The sequence below is a fragment of the Heloderma suspectum genome, chromosome 1 (genome assembly GCF_057233095.1).
Source record: "Heloderma suspectum isolate Gila_16-S chromosome 1, 16-S_ref, whole genome shotgun sequence".
Lineage (NCBI taxonomy): Eukaryota > Metazoa > Chordata > Lepidosauria > Squamata > Helodermatidae > Heloderma > Heloderma suspectum.
This window is the reverse complement of record NC_139458.1, coordinates 83,774,834-83,789,840: the sequence shown is the minus strand read 5'-3', so window position 1 is coordinate 83,789,840 and position 15,007 is coordinate 83,774,834. Positions and strand designations below refer to the sequence as shown.

At 46.0% G+C, this 15,007-nt stretch overlaps 1 pseudogene; it reads right to left on the bottom strand.

Annotated features, from left to right (window-relative positions):
• The window catches only part of LOC146357537 (protein CFDP2 pseudogene), a 33,678-nt pseudogene extending 28,827 nt beyond the window's left edge, over positions 1-4,851 (bottom strand).
• Positions 4,852-15,007: the final 10,156 nt, after the last annotated feature.

Genomic DNA, 15,007 nt, shown 5'->3' with positions numbered 1-15,007 from the left:
GAGAGGGTACTTGGAGTGGGTTTTGATAATTCTTCAGCATTATTCCTGGGGGAAGTTCTCCCACAATTCCAGCAGGCAATGAGTGATGTCATAATTATCTGTTAAGGTGGGGGGGGAGCTGTAGCCTTCCAGATATAGTTGGACTACAAGTCCTATCATCCCTGGTTATGACCCACACTGGCTGGAGTTGATAGGAGTTGGAGTCCAGCAACATCTGAATAGGCACAGGTATTCCACCACTATGCAGGGGAGGGGGGGTGCACATGGACTGAAAGCAGCTTTGCTGAGAACAAGACATACAAGTTCCCAGAGCTTTTCTGTTCCTCCACACCAATGTCACACCTTTGCACTCCCCGACCTATGAGATGCACAAGCCCCACAACTGGAACTGGCACACTGTGCCTCTCCCTGTGCAACAACATCTGAGAACTATGGTCCTCCTCAATAACATTTTTCCTGCATTGAGCAAGGGGTTGGTCTCGATGGCCTTATAGGCCCCTTCCAACCCTACTATTCTATGATTCTATGATTCTATGAACAGAGATGATCCGTGCTGGCCCAAGGAGAAGCATTATCACAGCACTGATCATCTGCTGGGGAAGTTGCCCTAGACCCATTGGATGTGTTAGGAGGAATCCAGGCCTATGTTTTGTATATGGAAAGTAGCAGCTCTAATTCTTGCACTAGGCACAGTGAATGCACGTAGATTCTCATGTGACTCTATGTCAAAATGCATACCTATGCATCCATTTTGGAGGACACACCTATATAAATTGCCACTTTCACCTTTTGGGCTTTTCTACATGAGGCATTTATTGTGTGCTTGTCATTCCCTACTCATGGTTGTTTACAGGTTCTTTAGATGATGTTGTGACCCTCCAGTGTTGCTTCTGTGTCTAACCAGCACTTTCAGCAAGTTGTTTTTTTAGAGCAGGGAAAACGTGGTATTTAATTGTGAAAGTGAAAGAACACATGATGTCCTCTTGTGTATTTGTGGTATTCCAATATACCACAGTGCCACCTAGGTAGCAGAAAAACAGGAAAGAAAAGCTCCTCATGTAGTGCTTGGATCTTGATTCTGTGACGAAACCGAAAGTAGATACAGCAAATTAACAGCCAATTAACAGCCTCATGTAGAAAAGCTCTTAAAATACATAGAAGCAAGAATCAGGGAATTATCAGCCCCTCTAGTCTCAGGTGTTATGAAGAAAGAAAGTGACAATTTATATGTATATACATGTACATATGCATCCTTCATAACTGCCATGTTACACAGGTATGATGTACATGGATATCTCTATATTGTCTTGTCAGAACAGATTACTTTCAGGCTCCTATTAAACTGGGAATAAGTTCTTTTACAGCTTTTCCAGAAGGATCCAGGACTTATCTTTATACCTTGTTCAACAAGCAAGCACATATGTTACATTGGGGCGGGGGGGGGGGTATCTCTGATGACAGCCATTAATCAACACACAAACCACAATGTGAAAACTCTAGCTGAAGAACAACGCACACAGCTGTTTTGAAAGAAGCTGCTGAGAGGTGAAGTTGCCAAAAGCTGGTGTGAAAAGCTTGTAGTAGTGGTTAAGACGCTGAACTGCAGACCGGAAGGTCGGCAGGACAGCAATTCGAGACCCGAGTGCCGCGTGACAGAGTGAGCTCCCGTCTTCAGTCCCAGCTCCTGCCAACCTAGTAGTTCGAGAGCAAGGAATTGCAAGTAAATAGGTACCGCTTCAGCAGGAAAGGTAACAGCGTTCCATGCACCTTGGTGTTCAATCATGCCGGCCACATGACGAAAGAAGCGTCTTCGGACAGCGCTGGCTCTTTGGCTTAGAAATGGAGATGAGCACCACACCCTAGAGTCGGACACGACTGGTTGGGGACACCTTTACCTTTACCTTTTTAGTTTCCCTAACTCATTGTCACTTCAAAATGCCTCTTGACCAAGACAGCAGACCAGTGTCTCTGACAGAAAAGAGTCTCATTACCCAGAGAATGCTGAATAGAACTCTTTTTTGTCTTAGAAAAGCCAATTTTAGGCCCGGAGGTTTCCAGAGAGGAAACTCCATCAGGTGAGCTGAGAGATGGAGGCTTTCTAGCAACCTTCTAAAATGTGAGCATTGCTGGTGGATTTAAGCCAGACACTAATTAATAGAGGCTTCCTGCTATCTGCCTGGAGGCAAGAGACTCAGCACTGCTTCCCAAATCTCTCCTTTTGTTTCCTGTCATCAACAGACAGTAACAACCTTGTCATAATCCTTCCTCTTCAAATCCTGAACCTCATATTTTGTTCACTTTCTAAATCCAGCTGCTATCATGTCCAAAAGCATATCAGAATAGCTGGCACTATGCTCAGCCATTACTTCTTCCTTTCTTTCTAAAATGAAACTGTAGATCAAGGGTAGGCAACCTGGTGCCCTCCCGATATATTGGACTACAACTCCCACCATCCCCCAGGCAACATGGCCAATAGTCAAAGATTATGGGAACTATAGTCCAAAACATCTGGAAGGTGCCAGGATTCCTGGAAAGTTCCTCCTGTGCAAGCACCGGGTCATTACTGACCCCTAGAGGGACGCCTGCTTACGCTGGCATTTTCATGGCAGACTGTAGCGGGGTGGTTTGCCATGACCTTTCCCAGTCGTGACTACCTTTCCCCCAGCAAGCTGGGTACTCATTTTACCGACCTCGAGAGGATGTAGGGCTGAGTTGACCTAAGCCGGCTACCAGAGACCCGGCTTCCGCTGGGATCGAATTCAGGTTGTGTGGGGAGAGTTTCGGTTGCAATACTGCCGCCTACCACTCTGCGCCACACGGGCTACCCCTGCTCTAATGGAGCCTTCTCCAACCATGGTCATTGGCCATGCTGGCTGGGAATGATGGGGAGCTGTAATCCAACACCTCTGGTGGGCACCAGAATGGAGGAAGCTGATCTAGATGGTGCAAGTCAAAAGCAGAGGGAAGGAGAGAGGTTCTGTATTAGATGGCACCATCGTTTCTGGTCTTCTACTGATCTTCTTTCCACAGGTCACAGACTGCTCAGCTGCTATGAAGCCCCACCTCAATCCTGTATCATTGCTCCCTGCTATTTTCATGGTGCCAGGCACATGCATAATGTGGCCTGCTGGATCTTTTGCTTTACCTCACTAGGGGCCCCCAATATCCTTTAGATCATTGTTGGTTTCTTTTTTGACAAGGGTCAAAAAAGCCCAAAGTATGAGATACTGCAGGTCTAAGTGCATTATAATATAGATGCGCCCCTTGGTGCTTTGGTGTCATTCTGCCTAGTTTATTGGACCAGGAGCCAATGTAGCAGCGAGAGGCAGGCAGAAATGCAGGGCCAGCGTCAAGGGCAGGCATGGTTGAGCTCCTGCCAAGAGTCCACACCCCAGCAGGGGCCCACTGGCAAGAGACCCCTGAAGTTGCTCCTCTTCTTCACCATTCCAATCTGGAGTTCACTTGCCTCTCACACCCCAGACAACAATGGTGGTGAGAAAGAGGAAGAGTAAATGCCTCTGTCTACTTACTCATTGGCCGCATTCAGACAATCAGCGAGAGAAACAATGCAATATAGGTTGTTTCCCCCACACCTGCACATGCCGGTCACATGACCAGCATTTCCCTTATTACCAGTGCTGCATCGCGAGTTGCCATGTCATCCAAACCCAGTACATGGCTCTCACCCACCCAAGAACCTCTACTGCAAGCCATGGGTTGTAGGGTGGGTAAGAAGGCACCCCCACTATGGCACGAGCCAGGTTCATGGCATAGTGGGGTAACCACAACACGGCAACCCGTAACACGGTGCCGGTAATAAGGGAAATGGCGGTTGCACAACTGGCACGCACGGGGGTTGGAGAAACAACCCATACTGATTGTTTCCCCTGCCGATCATCCAAACCCGATCATTGGCTCACTGCCTAGCCAAGCAAGCAAGTGATAGCAATGGTGAGAAAGAAGATGAAGAATAATAGCCGCTCGTGACAATGGTGGTGAGAAGGTAGACTGATTGAGGGAGAAGGCAACATTGATGGTGTCTTCCAGAGGCCCACCCAAAACTGGAAGTACATGCAATATAGCCAACCCTAGGTGGCACCTCTGGGGTTTCTTATTATAGCAAATGCTTCTATTTCAGGGCTTAAGGAACACTCTGCCAATATAACTCAGGGTTCCCCAAGCTGGCCCTTTTCTGCCATCACCAATGTTGTTAGAATTCTTTAAAACCTCCTAGTAGCTGGTATAAGAGGCTTACGCATGAGATGGGCACCAACACTAGAGACAAGATGATCTATTAAACAAGTAATTTATTAAAGGGATATTTTGTACATAAGGGATTACTAATATTTACTTAGGGGATTTCACAAGACTGTCTAGTGACAGTTCTTAAGGATTCAAGATACACTGTTGCTGCTACAAGCCTCTAACTACTTCTTTTACCTCAGGCCAAATTCCCTAAACCTCCACCCCAACCTAATACGCTTACAATCAGACCCAGCGTCTGGGTACAGTATTTCTCTGACACCAAAGCTCCTCCTGATGTATTTCTGGCTGCATGTACAGTTTATCTGGGTTTTTACTGCCTGCTTGTCAAACCTTCTTCCAGCAAGATCTTAGAGCAGCCTCCTGGCATAACACAGTCACCTGCTCCCTACACCAGTAGGGATGTATGGATTCCCCACCGTCCATTCTGGTGGGGAATCTGCCCGGGTGGGGGAGGCGATCCATTCCTACCCGCCCCCGGAATCCCCCGGAGTGGCTCCACTCCACAAGGATTCCACGGAGCCGCCCGGCTTGAGGGCCGCTTACCTGGTCCGTCCTGGACCTGTTTACCTCCACGCCGATCGCCATGTTGCTTAAAAAAATGGCAATCGGTAGGATGTGCCTATAGACTTATACGCAAAATAGAGCCATGAATCTTGCATATAAGTCTATGTGCCCATAGACTTATACGCAAGATTCATGGCTCTATTTTGTGTAGACTTATACGCAAAATTCACGGCAAGATGGACAAATAGACTTATACACAAGATTCACGGCTCTATTTTGCGTATAAGTCTATGGCCACATCCTGCCGATCACCATTAAAAAAAAAGAAAGAAATGGCGATCGGCACGGAGGCGAACGGCTCTGGTTAAGCAAGCAGCCGAGAGCCGTTCCGTGCAGAATCCTCCTGAAGCGGAGGTAAGTAGGGCCGTCCTGCCACGGATTCCGGAGGCCGGATTCAATCCGGCCTCATTTGAATCCACAGCGGATTTCTCTAACAGCCCTGTACATCAGTCTGATCTTCACCAGTCACATATGGCTATTCCCCAGAGAAAGAACAGCTGAAATATTCAAGCCTTAGCTATTCACTTTCTCCTCAGCTTTCTCTTAGTCCTTCTATAACACCGCACATGAACCAGCAGACCTCCTCCCTCACAGACTACCTACTGTCAACTGTCATACCTTAACTGGCCTTTTCCCAACCATTCTTTTCCACCAAGCTAGAATCCCCAGCCAATCAGAATTGAATTTACCTGATCCAGGCCCCATCTAACAATATTCAAAGCGATTGTCTCTCTCCCGTTTCATAATATCACTAAGCAACTACTACACAGGCCTTAGTCAGTAACAAAACAAGGCCTCAGGCCTACTCAGATACATTATTTCCTTTCAGAGGCCACACAAAGTAAATATTTATTTATTATTACATTTCTATACCACCCAACGGCCAAAACTCTCTGTAGTTACATAACAACTACAGTTATATACTGGACATTTCTTCACAACCACAAACCAGGGAATGCTTGAACCGGTTAAACCTTAGTGAAAGGTAAAATAAATGTCTTCTGTGAATGATGGTATCTAAATGAATGATGGTATCTGAGTAATTGATGACTGATGGAAGGTTTGTATGGGAGGTGACACCCATATTCTTGTTGGGCATCTCTATACCAATCTAAAACTCTGCATTTAAAACGGGGCTTTCTGTTTCTGTTTTAAATGCAGGATCACAACGACTCCCTTTTTCACGTGCTGCCCTTCCCCCCACCCCCTTCCTTCTCCCCATATCCGAGTCTTCCATTATCTTTCATTGATCTCACTCCTCTTCTTGCCACTTTTACTCTTTTCATGGAGGAAACTGAAGTGGAGCACAACGGTGTAATTTGATAGCTCTTTATATGCGATCTATTTAAAAACGGAACAAAGGGCATTTAGCGCAGGAGATGCCTTGAATGATCACGGCATCACGTAAATTGCTCACAAACGTCTGTGAAGGAGCAATCTCAATCACAGGATAAAAGCTCAGTGTGAAGGAGCCCGTTGTAAACTACCTTGAGGGCCTGCAGATAGAAAGCCAAGATAGAAATTTGAATAACTGATTCCTCCATCTGTTTCAAGCACGTACTCAATGTGAACATAATATTGGACTATTCTGATATTTGTCTGGAACAATACAATCCATTTTGGGGCCACTGCACATTCATTAATTTGTTACGTTTTGATACCGACCAATAGCCAAAGCTCATCATGCTTGTGGCGATGCCGCTTTGTTTATGCCTTATGGCATCTACTCCCTCCTAATCCTGGCCAAAGGGTTGTCTGATCTGTCTGGTGCAAGCAAAAGCCAACATTATGTGCAAAGCATAAGCATCTGCTGGTGGCAAATAAGTTACTCCATTCATCATGAGCAAGAACAGCCACCACTGACACACGGGAGAATGGCCAAGTTCTGAGAGTATCTGACGCAGCCACTTTGGTGAAGCTAAGCAGGTGTTGATCTGGTCATTGCCTGGACTGGAGACTGCCAAGGAGCCCCATGGATGCCACCTTGATTTCCGTGACGGAAGAAAGGCAGGGTATCAATTTGCTAAATAAATGCCATAAAAATTTCAAAAAGCACACCTTTTGAACCGCAATTTATTTTAAGGAAACCTTCGTCTTAATCTTATCTATATTACAAAAGATCTTTGATAAGGCATGCTACGAGTACTTTATAGAAGCAACTTTCTCACTTGCCTTCTTTGAACCCATAATATGAATTCCTTGTTTACGTCATATAAAACAAAAGCACCTATTGTTCTGTCTCATTGGATGACATGACGCTGCAGTTATGAAGGTGCCAGTAGCCCAATAGCAGTTTGCCTGCCATGCATCAGCTAGACCTGCTCTCAGCAGGGCTAAAGAACCTTTCCGGGGGGCTTTTCTGGTTGATTTGTTCTTTCCTTTAAACCCTTACCAGGCCCAAGGAGGCAGCAAGGTAACAAATGGACCAGCCAAAAGCAATTTCAGCTTTTTAAAAGGAACAACTGGCTCGTAACAGCAGCAGGAAATTGTGCAATTAGCACAACAGGGCAATGTCAACAAGCTCTTAACGCCTGTTGTTATGGCAACGCTGGGAGTGTCAGAACGGAGAAATCAAGAGTCAGTAGATTTGTATGTGAAGGAAAACAATATCAACATAATGGGCAGTTTTGGATTCCCATAAGAACTATTCTGCCCAACTACGCCATTTGACAGTGCCATGTGCAAATCTTAGGTAGACTTGCCTAAAAGAGAAAGTTGCTTGTTGTTACTGAAATGAGCAGGCCGCAAAGCATTAAAATACAGCTGTCACACAAAGCCATGCCATGGTAACCAATATGGAACCAAGAAGACCAAAACCCTTGCTCCAAAGCACACATGGAGCTCCTCACATATTGGCTTTTCCATTCCCTTGAGTGGAGAGAGCAGCTCTGTGTACTCACTCCAGTGGGCCAAAGTTCTCATTCACATATGAGTTAGAAAGAATAAATAAACAAACAAAATAGGATATCACTAGAATATAGTGATGGTGATATAGCAATAGATATAATCAGAAAGACCATAAATCATTGCAGAGGCACCTATTATAATGATTCAATTCCCTTCCCCAGCAGTTCAATCAGCCAAATTGCTCCCACCTCTACCAGAGATGCAACCAGACAACAAACCACCATTCCTGGCTAGGAAACTCTATGGATTGGCTCCCTCATCTGACTGCCAAAGTGGATACACCCAAAGGAGCAATCCCAGGATTTCCCCCACCAGTAGCCCGGTGATAACTTCCACCCCTGGAAGTGACCTCACAGGCTGACTCCTATGGGGTAGGTGTTACTATTTATTTGAGGCTTACCTCACACACCCTGCAAATCATCCTCAAACTTCTGGCTCTGTTGTTTCCTCCAGGTAGCAGCAGCAATAGGAATGAGCAGGAACTTGATGGAAGTTTCTCCCTACTCCTTCTTGCACTCCCAGGTGCTCCTTCTTGCTGCTGGCTTCTCCCTACCAAACAAATACTGGAAGAACCAGGCTTACATGGGCACTTCTAGACCAGATTCCTAATGGATGGGTGCGGGGGGGATTTTGTGGCAGCAGCCAAATTAGGAGGGGAAAGCATATAGACCAGTGGAGGTTGGTGACTCTGATGCCAGTTGGGGTGGGGAATCCGCTCCGGGTTTCAGTCAGAACCAGTCAGATCTCTAAAGGAGCTATCCAAGGTGCTTCCACTGGCTGGGGCATGCTGGGAATTATAGGCTTTTTTTCTGTCTAAACATGCATAGGATTGCGCCTTTAGAAATAATTACTATCATTTAAATGGAAATGCAATACATCTTACCATAGCAGATAAGACTGTGAAAAGGTGATCCATGTGTGCCTGCTGGCTCAGTCTGCTGTCAATGTGCTAACTGTTGATGGGCAACTTCAGGGCCCTTGCTCTCCATTTTTATTATTCTTTATCTGGACTGGACAGCCCTTCAAATAGAGGACAACTTCAAATACAGGACTGCCCTCTGACAGCTCTTTAAACAGAGGAATGTCCTCTAAAGTAGGCCACATGGCCATCATACTTGAGAACATTTTTTTTCCTTTTCATATAGGGACACACTCTTGTCATTATTTTGTTCTCATATGACATGGGCAAACAAAATGTGGCACCACGGAGCTACAAACAGTAAATAACAGGCCTAGCTCTTCTCATTCTCACGGAGGTTAAATACATCCCCAGGGTGTCTGTTGCAAATCCAAGCCCAACCTGTATAGCTATCCTATCTACATGTGGGGACTGAGAGGTGAAAGGTAGGATACATGTATATGTATTTGGGACATACAGACAGTGGCACAATTTCTATGCAACTGCAAATTGCGCCCTAAATGTGCATCTATACATATGAATTAGCATATGCAAATTTCATGCACATCTATGTTCTCAATGCATTTCCTCTGTTTGGGCGATGTGCAAGTGGCCATACCATTCTCTAAGTAAAGCAACTTACGACACAAATCAGGCAGTTCATAGGTCGACTAGTCCTCAGACTTACTTGGCTTGGGATAGAGATTGCTGTTTTCTGCTATGCCCTATAAGGACATCTTCAAATCCAAGGCCTGTTTTAAGGAGCAGAAATTTGCCAGCTTTTAAAATCCAGAAAATGGAGATTTAGGCCCCTCTCCCTGAAGTCTCCATCCCTTTGTGCCTACTGTTCATACAAAAGGAGCTTTTATTTATGCTGAACCCTGAAACCTATAGTGTGGTACAGCAGGGCCTAGCTGGGTGAACTACTTGGGCTGGGAGCAGAAGTTGTACAAGAATTTCGGTTTGCTTTGTTTTGAACAAGGCGGACCAAGCTTCAGGGTGGAACTCAGAGAACTTCTATAAGCTCAAGTCTCGCTGGTTCTCCCATCCTGAGCTGGGAGTGAGACTGTGTGCTCAAGCCTCAGGCATAGAAAGGTACAGGAGGCAATCCCCTTTGGTCTCTCTGATTGGCTGCCATTATGAAGCCCCTGGATTGTTCAGGCCTAAAATAAATGCTAGGAGCTTGGTCTTCTGATCTTCTCTGCTAAACAAAACAGAACAGTACTTGATGCCTGCTGCATTTCGGGCTCCAATATAGTGCTCCATCACCTTCCAGCTGTTTCTGCTTCAAACCTCTCCAGGGTGGCCCTTTATGCATTGCCAAAGAATAGGAAATGCATCAACAAATGCAGATTCGCATAAACATTGCATATGCTAATTTATATGTATAGATCAGAGGTGGGCAACTTCAGGGAGTGCAAAGGTCACTTTTGACTACCTCTAATGTAGCAGCCAAGGGGGGCTGCGGTGGCTTAGTGGTTAAGACGCTGAACTGCAGACTGGAAGGTCGGCAGGTCAGCAGTTCGAGACCCGAGTGCTGCGTGACAGAGGGAGCTCCCGTCTTCAGTCCCAGCTCCTGCCAACCTAGCAGTTCAAAAGCAAGAAATTGCAAGTAGATAAATAGGTACCACCTCGGCGGGAAAGGTGACAGCGTTCCGTGCACCTCGGTGTTCAGTCATGCCGGCCACATGACCACGGAAGCGTCTTCGGACAGCGCTGGATCTTCGGCTTAGAAACGGGGATGAGCACCGCACCCTAGAGTCGGACACGACTGGTTGGGGACACCTTTACCTTTACCTTTTTAATGTAGCAGCCATATCGGGGGTCAGACTAAGTAGCCTCATGCAGTCTCATGCTTCATGTTCTTGCTGAGCTCTTGCTCTCTGAAATATATGTTTGAAAGCTGACGAGACACAGGAATTTCTTATCTTGTCAACAAAGGCTAAGGTCATAAAATTGTATATCATGTTCTCTGCTGTTCTCTGCTTATCATGGCTACCCTATAACCCATTTCTTGTATTATAAACAATGGTGCTAGGAGAAGAAATGTTGAGGACTGCAACCCCACACGGGAGGGAGAGGAGGAGCCGTTTCCTATGTGTCACAATGTCTATAAAAACAATCTCCTGATGTAAATCGGGGCTTTTGGCTCTTTGGAAATGATTCCAGCCTTAAGCCCACGCGTTAAATAAAGAAACTCTTTTTCCTTCACTCCGTGGTCTCTCTGACTCTGAGTTCTGCAACACTAACCCTGACCGACTCCTGACACTAACAAACTGACTTCAGCATTTGGGATTTACCTTAAATGCTTAGGAAACCACAGTGGAAGGTGAAACTATTTGGAAGACCCCTTTTCAAGCAGGAGGAAAGCAGATTAGCCTTAAAACCAGTATATGAGGAGGGTTGTTGGCAGCTCTGAAAAGAATTATCCACCAGGGGGTGGATAATGGGCCATGAGGAATAGAGGGATCGACCAGTGAAGAGGTGAAGTCTAGCAGTGTGGTGTACTCAAGTGAAACTGAGGTTCCAATGATGGTTGAGGTAACAAGTGTACCAATTTGATGCAATCCATACAGCAACCTACAGTATATAATTTAACAATAATAGTATAACTCTTGATCATCACCAGTGCAGCTTATTTAAGATGACAGGGACTTAATCTAACCCACATGCAAGGATCAAGAAATGATTGCTGCCTACATTCTGACAGGGCCATGTATTTGAAGTGGGGGCAGGAATGACCAACTGTTTGGGCTCAAGGCTCATAGTCCCAGGAACAACTTGAGAAGGCAGCATTTCTTCCCTCCAGGCTCCTCTGTAATTGGCATCCACACACCAGCAGGTAACAAGGAGCTTTGATTAACTGAGTTCACAATACAACAAACCTGCTAGGAAACATCTGGAGACCTGCGATATGGTCTCCTCCCAGACCAGCTGCCTGACTCATTACTGGAGAACAGTGTGAACACATGCACGGCAGACTGAGCCCCAAGCTAACAGCCTGCCTGGGGTGGGGGGACACTCTCAGCCCGTAAAAAGAATATCAGAGATGAAATGAATTTGGTTTAAGGCTACAAGCCTAAGCATGCATACTTTGGAAATATGTTCCTTTAAGCACCATCGGATTTTCTTCCAAGTTAAATCTCTAGGATTCAGATGCCAGTCTTTCTCCTCTTTTCTTCATCTTTCGGTCCATATACCCCAAGCTGAAGACATTACTAAAGAAAAGCTTGCTAGCTTGCTTGCTTGCTTTCTGTTTACTTTTAAATTAATATTCCCACTATGTGAATACTGAATAACTAGCATTTTATATTATATTATCTGAGGACATTCACAATAGATTAGACAAGGGGTGCACAGCCCATGGCCCATGGGCCACATGTGGCCCTCAAGGCATTAACTGCACACAAACACACCCAGGCTAGGCTTCTTTCCACTCCCTTCTCTGCGATCCTGATACAGATTTCTCTTTTATCAGCTCTGCCACCAACAAGGAAAGAGCAATCTGTATTAGGACCACTGGGATGTGTGTGCATATGCACATGTTTGCATGTGTGGCCTCCGACCTCCGAGCCAGCATCCCATGTGGCCCTAGAGGATGAAAAGGTTGTGTACCCCCTGGGTTAGACCGACAGTACTGAAAGTCAAGCACCCCTGCAAAAAACACAGTGAAGTCTTCATGAAGTACCTCAGGAGAAGGCCAGGGAACAAAATGGCTTTGCCAGACTCCATTCTTCAAGAACATGTTTGCTTGTGTGAACAAGCAAATCTGTTAATAAACTGCTCATATAAAGTTATACCAAATATTTAGTTTGGCTCCATTAGGGGAAATGGCTTTGGATAAATGCTTGCTGCTCTTCTGGGATGGCAGGTTTGAAAAGATGCAAGTATTACCTGAATGCTTCCTGAACATAAGGAGGAAGATGTTGTATTCTGTGAAAAGTTACAGTGGATTCTTCACCTGCAGAGTAAACCCAATATCATAACTGGTGATAGAAATCTGCTGAACAGCAAGCCAAACCTTGGACTGGTGAATAAGGTATACCTCAAGAATTGTGCAGATGTCACAGTTTAATAAGGTATACCTCAAGAATTGTGCAGATGTCACGTTTCCTGCATGGGCGTATCCTTGTCACCATATAATGGAAGGTGATAAGGATCGATTTGCTGTATGTGGAAATCTGGCCGGGTGGAGGACTTTTTTGTATATTGCTGAAGACCAGGGAGCTGTCTTCACAAGAGATTTAGTGCAAAGTTACATTAGTCTGAATTCCATCACATCATCACCAATCACATCATCACCAATCCGCTGCCAACCAGCCGCTTCCCTCTTGAAAAGCCGCATTTTCTCAAACTCCTTTTACTCTGACTTTTTTTACCGAAAGTTGCTCCCTGGCAGTTTTACCACAGTGTGCCATGTGTCTCCCCCACCCCCTGCATTAAATCCTGGGTGTGCCTCTGTGACCTGGCAGTGACATGTGGGTGGGATGCCCCACTCCCTCTTGTTTCCCCAATGGAAGTAGTTTTTCCCATTGAGAAAATCCTCAGGAGTGCAGCAGTGACCCCTCACACTGCCACAGCAGTGGGGACACTCATTCACCTTAGCTAGCCTGCTTTTAATCTTTAACATATTCCCCCCTACTGTGCATGTTTACTCAGAAGTAAGAAATAAATCTCTCTCCCCTGCAGTGAAAGGGCTAATGGCTAACTTTAGTAACTCGCCATAAAGCGCTCTTTCACTTCTCCAATGTGCCCTTAAATCGCTATTGCAATGTACTTCTTTGATGTTCTGTAGTTTCTCTGATGTAAAGTCGTTTCTCCATTGATATGTAAAGTACCTTCTCTGCTTTATCTCAGTCACAATCTTTCAGGTTTACAGAAGTTTCTCATTGCAAGCAGGGAAGAGAACGTGAGAAGGGGGAGTTGGAAGGTATGTTGTCTCCTGGTAGGATGGATTAGAGACGTGACTGAAAGGTTGCCTGCACTCATAAAGCCCACTGACAGGTATCCCTTTCTTATCATCCATGTGGGAACAAATGATACCGCCAAGCGGAGCTACAAAGAAATCATGTCAGACTTTGAAGCTTTGGGAAGGAAACTCAAGAACGTTGGGGCCCAGATAGTTTTCTCATCCATCCTTCCAGTAGTTAGAAGAGGGATAGAAAGGGAACGAGAAATACTCCGGGTAAATGACTGGCTACGAAGGTGGTGCCAATGAGAGAGATTTGGATTCTGGGACCACGGGCTATACTTCCTGGAAGATGGGCTGTTGGCAAGGGACGGGTTGCACCTCAGAAAGGATGGGAAGAATGTGTTTGGCCACAGCATGAAGAACTTCATCAGGAGGGCTTTAAACTGAATCCTACAGGGAAGGGAGATGTAAAGTTGGGGGTAACGATGGACGTAGGCTCATGCACTGCAACAGAGAGAACAGCTATAATAGTGCCCAATAATAGTCTCCAGACACATGTAGGAAGAAAGCCAGACTATGAAGCACATGGTCTTCGATGTCTATATAAAAAGGTGTCCCCAACCAGTCATGTCCAACTCTAGGGTGTGGTGCTCATCTCCATTTCTAAGCCAAAGAGCCAGCGCTGTCCGAAGACGCTTCCGTGGTCATGTGGCTGGCATGACTGAACACCGAAGTGCACGGAACGCTGTTACCTTTCCCGCCGAAGCGGTGCCTATTTATCTACTTGCAACTTCTTGCTTTTGAACTGCTAGGTTGGCAGGAGCTGGGACTGAAGACGGGAGCTCACTCCGTCACGCGGCACTCGGGTCTCCAACTGCTGTCCTGCCCACCTTCCAGTCTGCAGTTCAGCGTCTTAACCACTAAGCCACCGCGGCTGGGCCACATTTATTGACATATTACAATCTGCGAAGGAAGTACCGGTGGGCACATAGAAAACAAGTAATCATGACAGGTATAGAGTGAGGCATTCGTCGTCTGAGGCATGGCGTCTACTATAGCCACCCTGCAGATCGATCCACCCAATTCTGGGCTGGGAGACCTTCCCCTGTCACCACCCCTCGAGCCACGGAACCCGAGTGGGTGAGGAGGGTCAGCCTCAGAGGTAAGCCTTATCTCCCAACTCGGGGCCACAAAACCCAGAGCCGAGAGCCTTACCAGTCACCTGAAACGGTGCCCACGAATGCTCACCTGTCCTCTCCCCCAGTGGAGTGCCCACCCGGAACCGCCAGTACAGTTATGTAACCAGATAAAAATAGCAATCGGATGATACCAATTAGCCTACATTACTCCCTATCCCACCAGCAATATGAAGTAGGCAAAAAAACCCATAGCCTGGCCAATCTGGCTAAGAGCAAAATTCCTACTCGGCCCCCAATAGGGCAACCAGTACAACCCACACT